Consider the following 21,056-nt stretch of genomic DNA (forward strand, 5'->3'; position numbering starts at 1 on the left):
AAATGAGCTGCTCTGTTGTCAGTGCACTCACAGGGGAGGCCTCTCAGGCGGAAGCCAGGCTCACCGCTGGTGAGCATAGCAGCGGTGTGAGAGCTTCTCCACCTCTGCGGCAGCGCTGAGGATGTCCACTACCAGTTTAGGGATTGGGCCTAAGCCGTCAGTTGGAATTCCCCTTAGGGCTCCCATACTGTGAGAGAATGCAGGCTGGGATGAGGGACAGCACGCCGAGTGCACGAATTTAGTGCACCGGCCTCTAGTAAATATATATTTAAAAAATAAAGTAAAATCCATGGGAAGCAGAAGGCCTCCCTCAAAGCAAACAGAGACAGTACGTGGCATGGAAGGACATGGAGTCCACCTCCACCTGCCCTCCTCCTGCATCCCCGTCCTGGCCATCAACCACCAGCAGCATCACCTCAGAGCGGGGAGTCCAGCAGTCCACATGCATGTGGGCGAAGGGCGAGGGTTACGCGTAGGATGTCACAACTGCAGCACCAAGGCCAACTATCGGCAACATACCCCCAAAACACCTCAGGGAACTCACAATTCCTCACCAAGTCCACAGGCCAGAACAGCTATCGCTACCAGCAGGGAAATGGGGCCTAATCAGGAGCCAGGCAAGTTTTGTCCTTTGGTGCCCAGGTCAGAGCTGCAGGGGCTACCACGGCAGAGGAACGAAGGCCAACACAGATCCACACCATGAGTCCCCGGGGCAAGGCCCCGGCCACACCCACCAAACTCCTACAGAGGAGGTGCCTGATGGCCACCGTACCTACACAGCCCACACATACCAACCAGAACCGTTCCTTCAGGGCCACCCAACCTGGTGGAGAGGCCTGTGACCCTCAGATAGACCAGGCTGAAATGCGGACGCCCTAGGCGGTGCCTGATGAGTGTGCCAAGGGGAAGCTGTCCCTCACTCCTGTCCCTGGGGCTCTGAACATGCTGGACCTCAGTTACCGATGAGAACGACGACGGTTGTAGTTCTCACTCATTTTGTTCAGCTCCAAGGAATGTTGGTTTGGTTTTTTTGGGGGAATCATCATCGATCCCAGCACGTTCTAAAAAATGGAGCTGCCGATGCTGGCTCATTGGGTGAGGCAAGGACCTTGGAGTCCGCCAGGGCCTGCAGGACCAGGTCCCACCACTGAGCGAGGAATACTCAGTCCATGTCGGAGGGAAACCCCGTGAGCCATCGGGACACCCAAACAAGCCGCCTCCAGCAGCTCCAAACCCACAAGCTAATGGCTGGGCGAGGAGAGGAGCATCGCTTACCTTTCTGGGGATCCCGGCTCCGCGCCAACACAGGCACCTTCCTCAGGGACTCCCGGGGACTCAGGCCATCCAGGCAGACAACGGGCTTCTCATCGTGGCCGATGCAGACCTTGGCGCTGGGGCTGCACCTGAGAAGTGGACACAAATCACAGGGGCGTTTGAGTCATGTGCCCAGGTCGTCAGGTAAAATCCCTGCCCTCCTCTTGCCTTTAGTGGTCCTTCATCTGATTGTCCCCTAGGCCTGTCCCTGAGGCATGAGTGAGGGCAGGTGTCACTTCCTGTGTGCAGGTGGGTTCCAAATATGGATTCAGGTGGTGGGTACAGGTGTCCGCATGTGAAAAATGAAGCCCTGTGGGCAGGCTGGTGTGGCTCAGTGGTGGAGAGAGGTCATGGCTCAATATTTAGTCAGGGGACATAGCCAGGCTGTGGGCTCGATCCCCAGTGGGGAACGTGCAGGAGGCAACCAATTAAGGATTCTGTCTCATCATTGATGTTTCTCTCTCTCCATCCCACTTCCTCTTTGAAATCAATTAAAAAATATTTTATAACAACTGGTAACCATCACCATGAAAAATCTCTGTGATGCAGAAACACTGGGAGGGCCTGCATGAGTGTGACAAGGGAAGCTGTCCCTCACTCCTGTCCCTGGGATACGGAACGTGCTGGACCTCAGTTACCGATGAGAACGACGACGGGTGTAGTTCTCACTCATTTTGTTCAGCTTTTCCAAGGAATGTTGGTTTGGGTTTTTTTTTGGAGGAGTCATCATCGATCCCAGCACATTCTGGACACAGGGCCTTGGCTCAGACACATGGTTCCAATTTGCTCATCTTGGGACAGAGAAAGGCTTACCTTCCTGAGCGCCCGGGGGCATGAGGCAGACCCGGGGCTACTCTTCTTCCAGGACCCGCCCACGTCTGACCCCCAGGTAGAGAGCAAGGTGGTTCCTTCTAGGCAGACGAGAGGCCCTTCATGATGACGCCACCTGGGGAGTGAAGAGAAACCACATGCACTTTTGAGAAACTCATTCAGCTTCTCTGGTCACATGATCCACACCACCCTTTCCCCAGGTACAGCCTGCACCTGTCCTCCATCCCTCTATCCCTTAGGGGTGAGATGGGTGTGTGTGACACCATGAGGTGGGCAGGTAGGCAGCTGGGCTGACGCCCTGGGAGGTGCCTGATGAGTGTGCCAAGGGGAAGCTGTCCCTCACTCCTGTCCCTGGGGCTCTGTACGTGCTGGACCTCAGTTACCGATGAGAACGACGACGGTATGAGTTCTCACTCATTTTGTTCAGCTCCAAGGAATGTTGGTTTGGTTTTTTTGGGGGAATCATCATCGATCCCAGCACGTTCTAAAAAATGGAGCTGCCGATGCTGGCTCATTGGGTGAGGCAAGGACCTCGGAGTCCGCCAGGGCCTGCAGGGCCAGGTCCCACCACCGAGCGAGGAACACCCAGTCCATGTCGGAGGGAAACCCCGTGAGCCATCGGGACACCCAAACAAGCCCCCTCCAGCAGCTCCAAACCCAAAGCTAATGGCTGGGCGAGGAGCAGAGCATCGCTTACCTTCCTGGGGATCCCGGCTCCGTGCCCACTCAGGCACCCTTCCTCGGTGACTCCCGGGGACTCAGGCCATCCAGGCAGACAACGGGCTTCTCGTCTTGGCCGATGCAGACCCTGGCGCTGGGGCTGCACCTGAGAAGTGGACACAAATCACAGGGGCGTTTGAGTCATGTGCCCAGGTCGTCAGGTAAAATCGCTGCCCTGCTCTGCCCTTTCCTGGGCCGTCATCTGATTGTCCCCTATGCCTGTCCCTGAGGCATGAGTGAGGGCAGGTGTGACTTCCTGTGTGCAGGTGGGTTGCAAATATGGATGCAGGTGGTGGGTACAGGCCTCCGCATGTGAAAATTGAAGCCCTGTGGGCAGGCTGGTGTGGCTCAGTGGTTCAGCATCGACCAATGAACCAGGAGGTCAGCGTTCAATTCCCAGTTAGGGCACAAGCCCAGGTTGCAGTCTTGTTTGCCAGGAGTCAGCGTGCAGGAGGCAGTCAATCATTAAGTCTCTCTCATCATTGATGTTTCTCTCTCTCTCTCTCTCCCTCTCCCTTCCTCTCTGAAATCAAAAAGTAAATGTATTTTAAAAAGACTCATCCAACACCAAAAAAATCCTCTCTGATGCTAAACACTGGGAGGGCCTGCATGAGTGTGACAAGGGAAGCTGTCCCTCACTCCTGTCTCTAGGATACGGAACGTGCTGGACCTCAGTTACCGATGAGAACGACGACGAGTGTAGTTCTCACTCATTTTGTTCAGCTTTTCCAAGGAATGTTGGTTTGGGTTTTTTTTGGAGGGAGTCATCATCGATCCCAGCACGTTCTGGACACAGGGCCTTGGCCAGACACATGGTTCCAATTGGCTGACCTTGGGACACAGAAAGGCTTACCTTCCTGAGCGCCCGGGGGCATGAGGCAGACCTGGGGCAACACTTCTTCCAAGACCCGCCAACGTCCGACCCCCAGGTAGAGAGCAAGGTGGTCCCTTCTAGGCAGACGAGAGGCCTTTCACGATGATACCACCTGGGGAGTGAAGAGAAACCACATGCACATTTGAGAAACTCATTCAGCTTCTCTGGTCACATGATCCACACCACCCTTTCCCCAGTACAGCCTGCACCTGTCCTTCATCCCTCTATCCCTTAGGGGTGAGATGGGTGTGTGTTACAACATGAGGTGGGCAGGCAGGCAGCTGGGCTGACACCCTGGGAGGTGCCTGATGAGTGTGCCAAGGGGAAGCTGTCCCTCACTCCTGTCCCTGGGCCTCTGAACGTGCTGGACCTCAGTTACCGATGAGAACGACGACGGTATGAGTTCTCACTCATTTTGTTCAGCTCCAAGGAATGTTGGTTTGGTTTTTTTGGGGGAATCATCATCGATCCCAGCACGTTCTAAAAAATGGAGCTGCCGGATGGTGGCTCAGTGGGTGAGGCAAGGACCTCGGAGTCCGCTAGGGCCTGCAGGACCAGGTCCCACCACCGAGCGAGGAACACCCAGTCCATGTCGGAGGGAAACCCCGTGAGCCATCGGGACACCCAAACAAGCCGCCTCCAGCAGCTCCAAACCCAAAGCTAATGGCTGGGCGAGGAGCAGAGCATCGCTTACCTTCCTGGGGATCCCGGCTCCGGTCCCGATGAGGCACCTTCCTCGGTGAGCCCGGGGACTCAGGCCATCCAGGCAGACAACGGGCATCTCGTCTTCGCCAATGCAGACCCTGGCGCTGGGGCTGCACCTGAGAAGTGGACACAAATCACAGGGGCGTTTGAGTCATGTGCCCAGGTCGTCAGGTAAAATCGCTGCCCTGCTCTTCCCTAAGTGGGCCTTCATCTGATTGTCCCCTAGGCCTGTCCCTGAGGCATGAGTGAGGGCAGGTGTGACTTCCTGTGTGCAGGTGGGTTGCAAATATGGATGCAGGTGGGGGGAGGGGAGGGAGGCCTCTGGATGGGAAAAAGGAAGCCTTGCGGCCAGGCTGGTGTAGTTCAGTCGTTGAGCGAGGTCATGGTTCGAGCGAGCACATGGGCATACTGCGTGCTCGATCCCCAGTAGGGGGTTTGCAAGAGGCAACCAATCAATGATTTTCTCTCATCATTGATGTTTCTTTCCCTCCCTCTCCTTTCCTCTCTGAAATTAATAAAAAAATATTTTTTAAGAAAAGGCAACCAACACCAAAAAAATCCTCTCTGATGCTGAAACAATGGGAGGGCCTGCATGGGTGTGACAAGGGAAGCTGTCCCTCACTCCTGTCCCTGGGATACGGAACGTGCTGGACCTCAGTTACCGATGAGAACGACGACGGGTGTAGTTCTCACTCATTTTGTTCAGCTTTTCCAAGGAATGTTGGTTTGGGTTTTTTTTTTGGAGGGAGTCATCATCGATCCCAGCACGTTCTGGACATAGGTCCTTAGCTCAGACAAAGGGTCCCAATTGGCTGACCTTGGGACAGAGAAAGGCTTACCTTCCTGAGCGTCCGGGGGCATGAGGCAGACCTGGGGCAACACTTCTTCTAGGACCCGCCCATGTCCAACCCCCAGGTAGAGAGCAAGGTGGTTTCTTCCAGGCGGATGACAGTCCTTTTGTGACGATGCGACCTGGGGGATGAGGAGAAACCACATGCACATTTGAGAAAGTCATTCAGGCCCTTAGGTCATATGATCCACACCAACCTTTCCCCAGGTACAGCCTGCACCAGTCCTTCATCCCTCTATCCCTTAGTGGTGATGATGGGAGTGTGTGACACCATGAGGTGGGCAGGTAGCCAGCTGCGCTGATGCCCTGGGAGGGCCTGCATGAGTGTGACAAGGGGAAACTGTCCCTCACTCCTGTCCCTAGGGCTCTGAACGTGCTGGACTTCAGTTACTGATGAGAACAACGACGGTATGGGTTCTCACTCATTTTGTTCCGCTTTTCAAGGAATGCATTTTTGGCGTCATCATTGATCTGACTACATTCTAAAATGTTAGTCAGGCTGGTGTTTTGGCTCATTGGGTGAGGCAAGGATCTCAGAGTCCTCCAGGGGCCTGTGGGATGCAGATCCCAACACTGAGCTAGAGCAATAGTCAATCCACTGTTGAAGGGAAACCCCGTGTGCCATTCCAACTCCCCAAATCAGAAAATTGATTTCTCCACTTGGAGCAGGAAAATGCTTACCTTCGTCAGGGATCCACAGGCAGGGTGCACACCCAGGGACACTCGGCTTCCAGGACTTCCACACGCCACCCATCAACAAAGGAAAGGAAGGTCATGTCTTCATTGCTGATGGCGAGTCTACACATCCACTCCTCCTGGGAAGTGTACAAAAACCACATGCACAGTTGAGAAATGGACCCAGGTAACCATATCCAGGCCTACATTCTCACCAGGTAAGACCTGTCTATCAGGTTGCTCTATCCCTGACCAATGACTGCAGGTGTATGAGGCACCATGAGGTGGGCAGATAGGCAACTGTGCCAACAATCTAGGTGGTGCCTGCATGAGTGTGACAAGGGGCAGCTTTACCTCACTCCTACTGTCTTGGGACACTAAACGTGCTGGACCTCAGTTACCGATGAGAACGACGACGGGTGTAGTTCTCACTCATTTTGTTCAGCTTTTCCAAGGAATGTTGGTTTGGCTGTTGTTTTTTTTTTGAGGGAGTCATCATCGATCCCAGCACGTTCTGGGATGCAGGACATGTTAGGAAGGCATGCTGGATGCTCACCTGGTGAGCTATTTAGCTTAGGGTTGTCTAGTGGCCTGGACATACACAACCAAGGCACGGGGCAAGAGGGACACTCAGTCCACTCTTCAGGGAACGTTCTGGGAAAACATGGACAGGTCACGTCCAGCGGGTCTAATAAATCTAAAGTGATGGCTTACCTTCCTGAGGGATCCACAGGCAGGGTGCACACCCAGGGACACTCGGCTCCAGAACTCGCACTCGACTCAGCTCATCAAAGGAAAGCATGGTCTTTACTTCATGGATGATGGCAAGTCCCGCACGGCCACTCCACCTGGGAAGTGTAGAGAAATCACATGCACAGTTGAGAAATGGAACCAGGTGACAATATCCAGGCCTACATTCTCCCCAGGTAAGACCTGTCTATTAAGTCCCTCTATCCCTGACCTGTGACCACAGGCGCATGTGATACCATGAGGTGGGCAGGTAGGCTGCTGTGCTCACATACTAGGTGGTGCCTGCATGAGTGTGCCAAGGGGAAGCTGTCCCTCACTCCTGTCCCTGGGGCTCTGAACGTGCTGGACCTCAGTTACCGATGAGAACGACGACGGTTGTAGTTCTCACTCATTTTGTTCAGCCCAAGGAATGTTGGTTTGGTTTTTTTGGGGGAATCATCATCGATCCCAGCACGTTTTGTGAAGCCAAATGTCTAGGTGAGGCAGCTGAGGCAGCTCACCTCGTGAGCCAATGAACCTCAGGGTCCGAAAGCAAGAGGGACAGTCCATCCACTCTTGAAGCTCAACCCCACAGGCCACTGCGGACACGTGGACAGGCTGCCTCTAGCACATCGACAAACTCCCCAAGCAAATAACAGATTGTGGGATAGAGGAACGCTTACCTTCCTGCGGGATCCACAGGCAGGTGCACACCCAGGACACACGGCTTCCAGGACTCCCGCACAACACCCATCATCAAAGGAAAGGAAGGTGGTCTCTTCATGTCTAATGGGGAGCCTTGCACGGCCACTGCACCTGGGAAGTGCACAGAAATCCCATGCACATTTGAGAAATGGACCCAGGTAACAATATCCAGGCCAACCTCTCCCCAGGTAAGCTGTGCACCTGTCTATCAAGTCCCTCTATCCCTTAGGAGTGACTGGGTGCAAGTGTGACACCATGAGGTGGGCAGGTATGCGCCGATACCTTGGGAGGTGGCTGCATGAGTGTGACAAGGGGCAGCTGTCCCTCACTCCTGTCCCTGGGATACGGAACGTGCTGGACCTCAGTTACCGATGAGAACGACGACGGGTGTAGTTCTCACTCATTTTGTTCAGCTTTTCCAAGGAATGTTGGTTTGGGTTTTTTTTTGAGGGAGTCATCATCGATCCCAGCACGTTCTGGGGTGCAGGACATAGTAGTGAGGCAGGCTGGATGCTCACCTAGTGAGCCATTGGCATCAGCGCCATCTAGTGGCCTGGACATACACAACCAAGCCAGGGAGCAAGAGGGACACTCAGTCCATTCTTGGAGGGAAACTACTGGGGATTCATGGACGGGCCTAGCAGGTCTAGTACCTCTAAAGTGATGCTGGGACTGGTAGAGAGGAATGCTTACCTTCCTGTGGGTTCCACAGGCAGGGTGCACACCCAGGGACACTCGGCTTCCAGGACTCCCACACACCTCCCATCAACAAAGGAAAGGACTGTCTTTATTTCATGGCTGATGCAGAGTCTACACGGCCACTCCACCTGGGAAGTGTAGAGAAATCACATGCACAGTTGAGAAATGGACCCAGGTAACCACATCTAGACCAACATTCTCCCCAGGTAACACCTGTCTATCAGGTAGCTCTATCCCTGACCAATGACTGCAGTTGTGTGTGTACCATGAGGTTAGCCAGGTAGGCTGCTGTGCCAACACTCTAGGTGGTGCCTGCATGAGTGTGACAAGGGGAAGCTGTCCCTCACTCCTCCTGTCCCTGGGGCTCTGAACGTGCTGGACCTCAGTTTCCGATGAGAACGACGACGGTTGTAGTTCTCACTCATTTTGTTCAGCCCAAGGAATGTTGGTTTGGTTTTTTTGGGGGGAATCATCATCGATCCTAGCACGTTTTGTGAAGCCAGATGTCTAGGTGAGGCAGCCGAGGCAGCTCACCTCGTGAGCCAATGACCTCAGGGTCCGAAAGCAAGAGGGACAGTCCATCCACTCTGGAAGCTCAACCCCACAGGCCACTGTGGACACGTGGACAGGCTGCCTCTAGCACATCGACAAACTCCCCAAGCAAATGACAGATTGTGGCAAAGAGGAACGCTTACCTTCCTGCGGGATCCACAGGCAGGGTGCACACCCAGGACACATGGCTGCCAGGACTCTCACATTCTGCCCATCATCAAAGGAAAGCATGGTCTTCTCTTCATGGCTGATACAGAGTCTACACGGCCACTACACCTGGGAAGTGTAGAGAAATCACATGCACAGTTGAGAAATGGCCCCAGGTGACAATATCCATGTCAACATTCTCCCCAGGTAAGACCTGTCTATCAAGTATCTCTATCCCTAACCTGTGACTCCAGGCGCATGTGATATACCATGAGGTTGGGCAGGTAGGCAGCTGTGCCGACACTCTAGATGGTGCCTGCATGAGTGTGACAAGGGGAAGCTGTCCCTCACTCCTCCTGTCCCTGGGGCATTGAACATGCTGGACCTCAGTTTTTGATGGGAATGACGACAGTATGAGTTCTCACTCATTTTGTTCAGCTTTCCAAGGAATGCATTTTTGGGGTCATCATCGATCTGAGCACGTGCTAAAATGTGAGCAAGGTCGGTGTTAAGGCTCATTGGGTGAGCCAATGACAGAATCCTCCAGGGGCCTGCGGGATGCAGATCCCAACACTGAGCAGGAGGAATACTCAGTCCACTGTTCGAGGGAAACCCCATGTGCTCTTCCGACACCCAAACCTGTGACTCTAGCAACTCCCCAAATCAGAAAATTAATTTCTCCACTTGGAGCAGGAAAATGCTTACCTTCGTCAGGGATCCACAGGCAGGGTGCACACCCAGGGACACTCAGCTTCTAGGACTCCCACACGCCACCCATCAACAAAGGAAAGGAAGGTCATGTCTTCATTGCTGATGGCGAGTCTACACGGCCACTCCACCTGGGAAGTGTACAAAAACCACATGCACAGTTGAGAAATGGACCCAGGTAACCATATCCAGGCCTACATTCTCCCCAGGTAAGACCTGTCTATCAAGTCCCTCTATCCCTGACCAGTGACTGCAGGTGTATGAGGCACCATGAGGTGGACAGGTAGGTAGCTGTGCTCACATACTAGGTGGTGCCTGCATGAGTGTGACAAGGGGCAGCTGTCCCTCACTCCTGTCCCTGGGATACAGAACGTGCTGGACCTCAGTTACCGATGAGAACGACGACGGGTGTAGTTCTCACTCATTTTGTTCAGCTTTTCCAAGGAATGTTGGTTTGGCTGTTTTTTTTTTTTGAGGGAGTCATCATCGATCCCAGCACGTTCTGGGGTGCAGGACACGTTAGCAAGGCATGCTGGATGGCTCACCTAGTGAGCCATTGGTATCAGCGCCATCTAGTGGCCTGGACATACACAACCAAGCCAGGGAGCAAGAGGGACACTCAGTCCATTCTTGGAGGGAAACTACTGGGGATTCATGGACGGGCCTAGCAGGTCTAGTACCTCTAAAGTGATGCAGGGACTGGTAGAGAGGAATGCTTACCTTCCTGAGGGATCCGCAGGCAGGGTGCACACCCAGGGACACTCGGCTTCCAGGACTTGCACTCGACTCGGCTCATCAAAGGAAAACATGGTCTCTATTCATGGATGATGGCAAGTCTCGCACAGCCACTCCACCTGGGAAGTGTAGAGTAATCACATGCACAGTTGAGAAATGGACCCAGGTAACCATATCCAGGCCTACATTCTCCCCAGGTAAGACCTGTCTATCAAGTCCCTCTATCCCTGACCAGTGACTGCAGGTGTATGAGGCACCATGAGGTGGGCAGGTAGTTAGCTGTGCCAACAATCTAAGTGGTGCCTGCATGAGTGTGACAAGGGGAAGCTGTCCCTCACTCCTCCTGTCCCTGGGGCTCTGAACGTGCTGGACCTCAGTTTCCGATGAGAACGACGATGGTTGTAGTTCTCACTCATTTTGTTCAGCCCAAGGAATGTTGGTTTGGTTTTTTTGGGGGGAATCATCATCGATCCCAGCACGTTCTGCGAAGCCAGATGTCTAGGTGAGGCAGCCAAGGCAGCTCACCTCGTGAGCCAAAGACCTCAGGGTCCAAAAGCAAGAGGGACAGTCCATCCACTCTTGAAGCTCAACCCCACAGGCCACTGCGGACACATGGACAGGCTGCCTCTAGCACATCGACAAACTCCCCAAGCAAATGACAGATTGTGGGAAAGAGGAACGCTTACCTTCCTGCGGGATCCACAGGCAGGGTGCACACCCAGGACACACGGCTTCCAGGACTCCCACACGTCACCCATCATCAAAGGAAAGGAAGGTGGTCTCTTCACAGCTGATGGGGAGCCTTGCACGGCCACTGCACCTGGGAAGTGCACAGAAATCCCATGCACATTTGAGAAATGGACCCAGGTAACAATATCCAGGCCAACCTCTCCCCAGGTAAGCTGTGCACCTGTCTATCAAGTCCCTCTATCCCTTAGGAGTGACTGGGTGCAAGTGTGCCACCATGAGGTGGGCAGGTATGCCGCCGATACCTTGGGAGGTGGCTGCATGAGTGTGACAAAGGGCAGCTGTCCCTCACTCCTGTCCCTGGGATACGGAACGTGCTGGACCTCAGTTACCGATGAGAACGACGACGGGTGTAGTTCTCACTCATTTTGTTCAGCTTTTCCAAGGAATGTTGGTTTGGGTTTTTTTTGGAGGGAGTCATCATCGATCCCAGCACGTTCTGGGGTGCAGGACATAGTAGTGGGGCAGGCTGGACGCTCACCTGGTGAGCCATTGGCATCATCACCATCTAGTGGCCTGGACATACACAACCAAGCCAGGGAGCAAGAGGGACACTCAGTCCATTCTTGGAGGGAAACTACTGGGGATTCATGGACGGGCCTAGCAGGTCTAGTACCTCTACAGTGATGCTGGGACTGGTAGAGAGGAATGCTTACCTTCCTGAGCGATCCACAGGCAGGGTGCACACCCAGGGACACTTGGCTCCAGAACTCGCACTCGACTCAGCTCATCAAAGGAAAGCATGGTCTTTACTTCATGGCTGATGCAGAGTCTACACGGCCACTCCACCTGGGAAGTGTAGAGAAATCACATGCACAGTTGAGAAATGGACCCAGGTAACCATATCCAGGCCTACATTCTCCCCAGGTAAGACCTGTCTATCAAGTCCCTCTATCCCTGACCAGTAACTGCAGGTGTATGAGGCACCATGAGGTGGGCAGGTAGGCTGCTGTGCTCACATACTAGGTGGTGCCTGCATGAGTGTGACAAGGGGAAGCTGTCCCTCACTCCTGTCCCTGGGGCTCTGAACGTGCTGGACCTCAGTTTCCGATGAGAACGACGACGGTTGTAGTTCTCACTCATTTTGTTCAGCCCAAGGAATGTTGGTTTGGTTTTTTTGGGGGAATCATCATCGATCCCAGCACGTTCTGCGAAGCCAGATGTCTAGGTGAGGCAGCAGAGGCAGCTCACCTCGTGAGCCAATGACCTCAGGGTCCAAAAGCAAGAGGGACAGTCCATCCACTCTTGAAGCTCAACCCCACAGGCCACTGTGGACACGTGGACAGGCTGCCTCTAGCACATCGACAAACTCCCCAAGCAAATGACAGATTGTGGCATAGAGGAATGCTTACCTTCCTGCGGGATCCAAGGCAGGGTGCACACCCAGGACACACGGCTTCCAGGACTCTCGCACGCCGCCCATCATCAAAGGAAAGGAAGGTGGTCTCTTCACAGCTGATGGGGAGCCTTGCACGGCCACTGCACCTGGGAAGTGTAGAGAAATCCCATGCACAGTTGAGAAAGGTACCCAGATTGTCAAGTAATAGTGGGGGAGAAAAACTGAGATTTTCTATTCCTAAAATATTGAAAACCAAGCCTCCAGTCACAAAATATTCTGCCAAGAAATAGACAGACTTAATTCTTACTGATTTAAGTTGTAACGTTAGTAACATGAGCAACAAATAATGATTAAGGAGCAAATCTATGAAATCTCCTGATCTCTCTACTTGATGAACACACGTGACTGATCTTTGTGAGGCCACCACAATATGGAATATCGAAAATTTTTTTTTTTGCTTTTTTAAGTAAAAAATGAAAGGCTTTGTGGGTTTCATTTAAAATCTTCTGGACATTAGAAAGATCTCATAAATTTAACATATAATTTTCCACATCCAAAGAACTAATGTCAATCCAATAAATTCAATTTAAAAATAAAATAATTGTCCTGGCTGGTTATGCTCAGTGGATAGAGCGTCAGCCTGCGAATTGAAGGGTTCCGGGTTTGATTCCAGTCAAGGGCACATGCCAGGGTTGCACAGGGCTTGATCCCCAGTAAGGGGCCGTGCAAGAGGCAGCCGATCCATGATTCTCTCTCATCATTGATGTTTCCATCTCTCTCTCCCTCTCCCTTCCTCTCTGAAATCAATAAAAATATATTTTAAAAAATAAACAAAAATAAAGGAATTTTTTAAAACTAATTAAAGTCAAATCTCAGTGATGAGAAGAGTATCAGTGATTCATCATGATGTATGGATCTGACCATATGCTCTTAAGTCATGGGTCAACATTCTGAAACCTAAGAATCTGTTAGGGAAACGCCCAAACATAGCTTATTCTCACAAAAGGATATTTCACTGCAATCCAGAATTGTGTAAAAAAAAAAAAGAAATCAACAATTTCCTAAAATTTTACACTTGTCAGTCTACTCAATACTCATACAAAATAAAAATTTAGCCCTAGCTAGTTTGGCTCAGTGGATAGAGTGTTGGCCTGCGGATCAAAGGGTCCCAGATTAGATTCTCGTCAAGGGCACATACCTTGGTTGCAGGCAGCCCAGGCCCTGGTTGGGGCACCTGCAGGAGGCAATCAATTGATGTGTTTCCCTCACATCACATTGATGTTTCTGTCTTTTTAAAAAATATATACTTTTATTGATTACAGAGAGAAAGGGAGGGGGAGAGAGAGATAGAAACATCAATGATGAGAGAGAGAATCATTGATCGGCTGCCTCCTGCACGCCCCCTACTAGGGATTGAGCCTGCAACCCGGGCATGTGCCCTTGGCCGGAATCGAACCTGGGACTCTTCAGTCCGCAGGCCGAGGCTCTATCCACTGAGCCAAACAGGTCAGGGCTCTCTGTGTCTTTCCCTCTCTCTTCCACTCTCTCTAAAAAATCAATGGAAAAAATATCCTCGGGTGAGGATGAACGAAAGATAAAATAAACAAACTAAAAATTCACATTCAGAAACGAGGGTGAAGACAATCACTACAGAAATGGCACATTGTTAAGGTATGACCCAGGGGACCACTGGAAAGATGCACGCACCTGAAGACGTGGCCTGGAGCCCACGACTGGCATCTCACAGGGTCCTGGTGCGCCCCTCACCTCCATTCGCTGAAGTGGAGGACCGCACTCAGCCCGTCCGAATGCCAAAGGAAGAGAAGAAAACAAACAAAAAATATAATCTCGGAAAATACTGGGCAGTAAAGACAACAAAGCATTAACACGTATTCTATCGCCAGTAAGTAGCACACGAGTGCTTGGGCTTTCTACTCCCCCCCCCCAACACCCAGGAGGCGTTCCGTACCCTTCTTAGTTCCACGTTCCAGGTTTTTATTTAACAAAGGAAAGAGTCAAGAATGATGATCCCGCCAGGCCGGTGTGGCTCAGTTGGTTGAGCCAAGAGGTCACCCATGAACCAAGAGGTTTTGGGCTCCATCTCCAGTAAGGGGCGTGCAGGAGGCAGCCAATCGGTGTTTCTCTCTCCCTCTCCGTTCCTCTCTCTCTCTTTCTCTGCCATCAATAAAAACAAAAAAGGTGTGCCGAAGCCGGTTTGGCTCAGTGGATAGAGCATCGGCCTGCGGACTGAAAGGTCCCAGGTTCGATTCCGGTCAAGGGCATGTACCTGGGTTGTGGGCACATCCCCAGTGGGAGATGTGCAGGAGGCAGCTGATCGATGTTTCTCTCTCATCGATGTTTCTAACTCTCTATCTCTCTCCCTTCCTCTCTCTAAAAAATCAATAAAAAAATATATTAAAAAAAAAGAAAATTAAAAACTAAATTTAAAAACAAAAAACAAAACAAAAAAACAAAACAAAACAAAAAGGTGTTCCCTCTTTGGATGGTTCCTGGTGGAAGCAGCTATTGTGATTACTGCCAAATGTTGATTTTTAGTATCCTGCCATGATCCTGACTAGCGTTCTGTTGTCAAGAACTCGACTTTTGACCCTGCTTATCCATTCATTATTCATATGTTCGCTTAGCAACATTGCAAATACCTCACCAGTTGCCTCGTCCTTGAAGAGATTCATCATCGCGTCCGAACGTGCCTAGATTGCTTCAAATCCAAAGCCAGGGCTGGCGCACGGCTTGGAACCCATCACTCCTCCTGGACCGACGTCACCTGACCCATCACGACTGCTCTCTCCGGTTCTTCTCTTCCCCCTTCGGCTTTCTCTAGACAAGACACTGTGAGCTTCTCCTGTCGTCCACGTCCCTCAGAAGAACAGGAGATAAGAAGGAGTTAGTGGCAGCACCTTCCTGACGTGTATAAACCCGTCAAGTGTCTAAATATCATGGGGTGAAACTTACCTCTGAATTCCCCTGGTGATCATGGGGGCCAACACTTCACCTGCCGGATCAGACTTCCCCATCCATTGTCCTTGCAAGACGCAACATGTTACGTTCAGAAAAGTGCTGAATGCCGAAACCGGTTTGGCTCAGTGGATAGAGCGTCGGCCTGCGGACTGAAGGGTCCCAGGTTCGATTCCGGTCAAGGGCATGTACCTGGGTTGTGAGCACATCCCCAGTGGGAGATGTGCAGGAGGCAGCTGATCGATGTTTCTCTCTCATCGATGTTTCTAACTCTCTATCTCTCTCCCTTCTTCTCTGTAAAAAATCAATAAAATATATTTAAAAAAAAAAAAAAGAAAAGTGCTGGAATGCAGACAGAGAACTGGGGACGGGGGGGTGGGGTGGGGGTGGGATGAATAATTATGGGAAACATACACCAAGGGGCTAGGGAATCCCAGACCGCGTGGTCATAAAGCACCACTGGAAAAATATTCCAACAGATGACGACATGGAAGTTGTGTGTGTGTGTGGGGGGGGGGGGGCACGCCCCCCACTATCTGCAGTACTGGTGCTGGCATTGCATCATCGTGTCTATTCCGAAGTTGGTTTTCTCCCCTTTAGTGATACTCCTCTTATTGGCCATTTCTCTTGGGCTTCGACCTGTGTCCCCATGGCACCCAGTGTTCGATGGCCTGTTCTCCTGAGGAGCCCAGGGGCCCCTTTCCTAAGCACGGGCGCCCCCTAGCTGTAGCGGTTGTTCTTTGTAACTTCTTGACGCCACAAAATTGGCCACAAATCAATGCCCCGTTCCTGTCTCTCTCCTGTTCCCGGCACATCTCAATACTTAGACCTCTTAGCCCCAGGGACTGCACTTGAGAATTCTCAGGGGTCTGACCCTAAAGGCAAAGGGAGACCGAACATGACCTCGGAAATGTGCGTTTCTCCCCAAAGTGTGGTTTCGCGCCATCGATTTAGCCAAATAGCAGTATTTTTCATGATCACCTTCCAGAGGTTGTGACGTTAGGTGGGTTGTAGTCAGTTGTGGATAACAGGGCGAAGTACACCGTCAAACCCAAGCTCAAACTTAACCTCTATTTTTTTTAAAAAGAGGGATAATGGTGATTATAAGTATTCAATGAGGTAATCCATGAAATAGTGTTTATCTCAGCATGTGGTACCTCTAAGAACTCAATTAAGTGCTATCTATGTGATTGAAATACATATTTTTGAAACGGCACACATCACTCCCACACATAGAACAGTAAAAAATGACCAAAAACTCAAACTATCACCATTTTTGAATGTTCTTCCTATAAAGTTAGTTTATTGACCATATCCGAAGAAGCGCATACATATAATCATTTCACATGAACAAAACACAATGTTGAAGCCTGAAACACAGTCACTCAATCACTGGCGGGAAAATAAGCTTTTGAAAAAGAAAAAACACGCCTGGATTTTCATATCCATTACTTGGAACACACATGACTATTAAGTAACTGAATACAAGCCAATTGGATAAATGACTCGTCACCAAGTCTCCAAGCATGGCAACGGGATTAACAGGTTACTCACAAGTTCACAAGTATAACGAAGGCTGCGGGGAGTACCCTTGAGTTTACACAACATTTTTGAACAATACCTATTACATCCTATAGGTAAAATTTCTAAGACTAAAATTGGGAGTCAAAATGTGCTAATTTCCATCCAATACCTATTTCCCAGGGTAACATACCAGGAGTCCAAATTTCTCCACACTTGGTACCTCTTAATCTAATAGGTGAAAAATGACAGCCCATGGTAGATTTGTTTCCTTGTGTGTGTGTGCCTATCTGTGTGCACGCAGGCGTATTTGCTCCGTCGCTATTTGTAATTATTATTCGATAGCTGTAACTACTTCATCATCAAGATGGGTGTGGTTGGGCATAGTTTTATATGCTCTTGGCCATTCACAATACTTTTTCTTTTAGGAGCTGAGCACTTATGGGCTTGCCAGCACGGATACTGGGATGCTGGCCTTTTTTAAGAATTAATTTGCGGGTAGTTTTTCATAGAAGATTAGCCCTAACTTGGTCGTATACGTTTCAAGGAACCATACATCTATAGTTTAGTTGACTGTCAGATAAGAAGTAGCCCCATTTCATTTTAAGCTAAGCAGGTTGTTGGTTCTCTTTCTCTCCCTGGAACCCTCCAATGCAGGTAACAAACAAACGAGCCAACTTGGAAAAAAACAGCTTCATTGGGCTCAACATGGCATCCGTCGGCTGCGTTCCAAGAGAAGGCTATTTCCCGATTTCTCCTAAGATCACAGGACTAGGAATATGTCTCGGTCGGGGTAACCAAAATGGTAGCAGCTCGCCTTTTTCCTGAGGGACAGTTTCTCTTAGGTGGTGACTGTGAGTCGCCCCTTGGGAGCCCGGAGGCGCACCCACAAATACTGGGGGCCATGGGGAAAAAAAGGCTTGGACCATCACAGGGTGGAGAGATCACCAGGAACCTGGGACAGGGCCGATGGCCAAGGTTCATCTCCTACATCGGACCATTCTGTCAAGACTTGGGAGGGGGCTTCGTTACCTAACCCATAGAAACAACACGAGAGACTCGAGGAACATTAAGCAACCAATGACCCTATGTTCCAAACAAAAGGACGACCTCCAGACACAGATCTGAATAAAATGGCGGGAAGGGACTTCCCTGGTTCAGAGTGTGAAATCAGATGCCTAACCTGGTGAGAGTTGAAAGGGAGATTCGTAAAGAGGCTCACTGAGGTCAGAAGAGCAATGCAGAGGCATGACAAGAGGGGCCCACCGGGGCGGAGGTTTTTAAGTATCAAACAGAAATCTTAGAACTAAAGAGCACTCTGACTACGCCAAGACGGTCGCGAGAGGGGTTCAACAGCAGAGGAGATGACGTGGAAGAAAGGACGGGCGCAAGACAGGGGCCGGGGAATTCATCCCATCGGAGAGGCCAAAAGAAAAAAAAATGGCATGAAAAGTGAAGACAGCTTAAGGGATTTTAGGGGACACCGATGGACTCATGCACGCATCACAGTAGTCCAGGGAGGAGAGCTACAGAAAGGGGCAGCAGGGCTATTTACATTAGTATTGGCTACAGAACACAACCCTTATAAGGAAGAGGCATTCCCGTCCGGGAATGCTGAAGGCACTGAGAAAGAGGGCTCCGAGGAGGCCCGACACCAAGATGTATGCTAATCAGTTAGTCGCAAGCGAAAGAGTAGCAGAGAATCTCAAAAGCAGCAAGAGAAAGCAACTTGTTCAGACCAGCAGCACGATTCTCAGCGAAAGTGTTGCAGAACAAGGAAGGCAGCGGGATGACGTAGACAAAGTGCTGAAAAAAAAAAAACACTGCCAACCAAGATCACTCTAGCCCACAAGGTCAATTTTCATCCCTAAAACAGGGGGAACCACCCACGGGTCAAAGAAGAAACGAAGACATAAAAACTATCTCGAGGCAAGCAAAAACATCACGTACCCCAATGTACGGTACGCGGCAGACATAGCTCTAAGCAAGAAGTTTATTGTAATAAACACCTACATTAAGAAAAATATCTCAAACTAAGTTCACATCAAGAAACTACAAAAAAATAAAAACAAAGGAATCCCAAAGTTAGCAGAAGAAAGAAAGTAACAAAGGGGGTGGAGGCGGCTGGGGAGAAGTCCATGGGGGAAAAAGGAGACTTATGTAATACTTTAAACAATAAAGAATTTAAATAATAAAAAAGAGAAAGTAACAAAGATGAGAGCAGGAAAAAAAAATAAGAGAGACTAAAAAGATAATAAAGCCCTAGCCAGTTTGGCTCAGTGGATAGAGCGTCGGCCCGAGGACCAAAGGGTCCTGGGTTCGATTCCGGTCAAGGGCACGTACCTCGGTTTCAGGCTCCTCCCCGGCCCGGGCCCTGGTCGAGGCTCGTGCAGGAGGCAACCAATCAATCGACATGTTTCTCTCATTTCGATATTTCTCTGTGTCTTTCCCCCTCTCTTCCACTCTCTCTAAAAATCAATGGAAACATAGCCTCGGGTGAGGATTAAAAAAAAAAAAGATAATAGAAAAGATCAATGAAATGAAGAGCTGTTTTTCTTTTTAAAGATAACCAAAATAGAAAAAGGTTTACATATACCTACCAAGAAAGTAAGAGAGAAGACGCAAATAAAATTATAAATGAAAAGAGGAGACAGGACAACCGATAGCACAGAGGATCACAAGAGACGGCGGTCATGTGCCACTTAACGAGGAGGGTATGTTCTGAGACATGTGTCCTTAGGTGATGGCATTATTGCGCGGACATCATGACATGGCCTACTACTATGGATGTATATGCGCTATGTACTTTATGGACTGGCAGCCCAGCAGGCTTCTTTACGTCAGCATCACCACAAACATGTAGTGTGAGCCCCAAAAGGTGGCATTTTTTGGGGGGGGGGGGGTAAGGCCAGTGCCTGACATATCTTCTTTTTTAAATCTTTTTTTTTTAAATTTTCAGTTACAGGTGACATACAATATTGTGAGTTTCAGGCAGTAGATTATAGACGCTACCTAACTTATTAAGTGATCATCTGGATAAAACTCCTAACCATCGGACACTGGACCGAGCTATCAGAATATTCCTGACGGGATTCCCTATGCTGTACTTTACATCCCCGTGATGATGCTGTTAACTCGCGATTTGCCCTGCGTAATCCCTTCCCCTTTTTATCTCCCCGAGGCCCCTCCCATCTGTCAAAATGGTCTTTGTACCTAGGAATCTGTTTCTTTTCTGCGTGTTAACTTAGTTTTGAAGACATTGCTGGCCACACACTAGATAAAGACCCACACCACCTCCCCCAACGGAGGTTCCTTTGTTTTAGGTCTTCCTTGATTCTGATAACTGACCCTGTGGGCTCCTTGCTTTTTTCTCTGCCCATGTGTTAAATTCTCACTCTTACCTTGTGGATACACCATGAAAGAGTGAGCGAGCCTGCAAAACCTCACGCCCCCAGGAAAAACAGAAGCCCAGACCCATGATGTTTCTCTCTCTCTCTACCCTAGGACTTACTGTGTGTGCGCCCTCTCACGGGACTTCTATGCTCTGGGGCCTGTTAAGTTATAAACTCGTTTTTCCTTCACGGGTTCTGACTCGTTACCGCAGTAAAGCATCTTGCATGAGAACCACAAGTGTCCGTCCATTGGTTTACAAGGGGAAGATATCTGTGGGAAGCTCAAGGGGTCCCCCGGTGAAGTGCCCCAGGGCAGTTCTAGCTGATAGTACTACTATCCGTAGGCTGAGGCTGCCAGTAAACATTAACGTGTTGTGCTACAATTTTAGGAAGGCTACCAGGTCACAAGGCAATAGGAATTTTTCAGCTCTCCTATATTCGTAGGGGACCACCCTTGTCTATGTGGTCCATTGTTGACCAAAAGATCGTTACGAGGTACATGACTACACTACGAACAATTATACGCCACACAAATTCAACAACCTAGAAGACATAGACAAATCCCTAGAAACATACAACCTACCAAAACGGAACCACGAAAAAACAGAAAATCTAAATACATCGATTACTATAAAAGGAGACTGAGGCAGCAATCAAAAACTGCCCAACGAAGTCTAGAAATAGATGGTTTCATTGGTAAATTCTACTAAACAGTTAAAGAAGAATTCATAGCAATCCTTCTCAAACTCTTCCAAAAAAAAAAGGGGGGGGGGGAAGAGAATGGAACACTTCCACCAGCATTATTCTGATACAAAAATCAGACAAGAACAATACAAG

General features: G+C 50.1%; 1 long non-coding RNA gene, 2 other non-coding genes and 14 pseudogenes across 3 annotated transcripts; all 17 read right to left on the reverse strand.

Moving 5' to 3' along the window:
• Positions 1-947: 947 nt before the first annotated feature.
• Positions 948-1,052, reverse strand: LOC111824298 (annotated as a pseudogene).
• Positions 1,053-1,315: 263 nt separating this feature from the next.
• LOC111824291 lies at positions 1,316-3,812 on the reverse strand. Its single transcript, XR_002827378.1, has 4 exons — positions 3,719-3,812; positions 2,843-2,971; positions 2,128-2,260; positions 1,316-1,403 (listed from the first exon to the last, which is right to left on the reverse strand). It is a non-coding gene; the product is annotated as an uncharacterized LOC111824291 (long non-coding RNA).
• LOC111824309 lies at positions 1,940-2,050 on the reverse strand (annotated as a pseudogene).
• On the reverse strand, positions 2,516-2,620 carry LOC111824296 (annotated as a pseudogene).
• Positions 3,532-3,642, reverse strand: LOC111824303 (annotated as a pseudogene).
• Positions 3,813-4,105: 293 nt separating the features above from the next.
• On the reverse strand, positions 4,106-4,210 carry LOC111824297 (annotated as a pseudogene).
• Positions 4,211-5,093: 883 nt separating this feature from the next.
• Positions 5,094-5,206, reverse strand: LOC111824293 (annotated as a pseudogene).
• A 466-nt stretch (positions 5,207-5,672) lies between these two features.
• On the reverse strand, positions 5,673-5,767 carry LOC111824304. Its single transcript, XR_002827380.1, has one exon. It is a non-coding gene; the product is annotated as a small nucleolar RNA SNORD116 (small nucleolar RNA).
• A 590-nt stretch (positions 5,768-6,357) lies between these two features.
• LOC111824295 lies at positions 6,358-6,474 on the reverse strand (annotated as a pseudogene).
• A 589-nt stretch (positions 6,475-7,063) lies between these two features.
• On the reverse strand, positions 7,064-7,167 carry LOC111824301 (annotated as a pseudogene).
• A 592-nt stretch (positions 7,168-7,759) lies between these two features.
• LOC111824308 lies at positions 7,760-7,870 on the reverse strand (annotated as a pseudogene).
• Positions 7,871-8,479: 609 nt separating this feature from the next.
• On the reverse strand, positions 8,480-8,584 carry LOC111824302 (annotated as a pseudogene).
• Positions 8,585-9,182: 598 nt separating this feature from the next.
• LOC111824292 lies at positions 9,183-9,277 on the reverse strand. The gene has a single exon (XR_002827379.1). It is a non-coding gene; the product is annotated as a small nucleolar RNA SNORD116 (small nucleolar RNA).
• A 609-nt stretch (positions 9,278-9,886) lies between these two features.
• LOC111824294 lies at positions 9,887-10,002 on the reverse strand (annotated as a pseudogene).
• A 610-nt stretch (positions 10,003-10,612) lies between these two features.
• LOC111824299 lies at positions 10,613-10,717 on the reverse strand (annotated as a pseudogene).
• Positions 10,718-11,310: 593 nt separating this feature from the next.
• Positions 11,311-11,421, reverse strand: LOC111824307 (annotated as a pseudogene).
• A 605-nt stretch (positions 11,422-12,026) lies between these two features.
• Positions 12,027-12,130, reverse strand: LOC111824300 (annotated as a pseudogene).
• Positions 12,131-21,056: the final 8,926 nt, after the last annotated feature.

Source organism: Myotis lucifugus, unplaced genomic scaffold (assembly GCF_000147115.1).
Source record: "Myotis lucifugus unplaced genomic scaffold, Myoluc2.0 scaffold_1148, whole genome shotgun sequence".
In the NCBI taxonomy this organism is placed as follows: Eukaryota; Metazoa; Chordata; class Mammalia; order Chiroptera; family Vespertilionidae; genus Myotis; species Myotis lucifugus.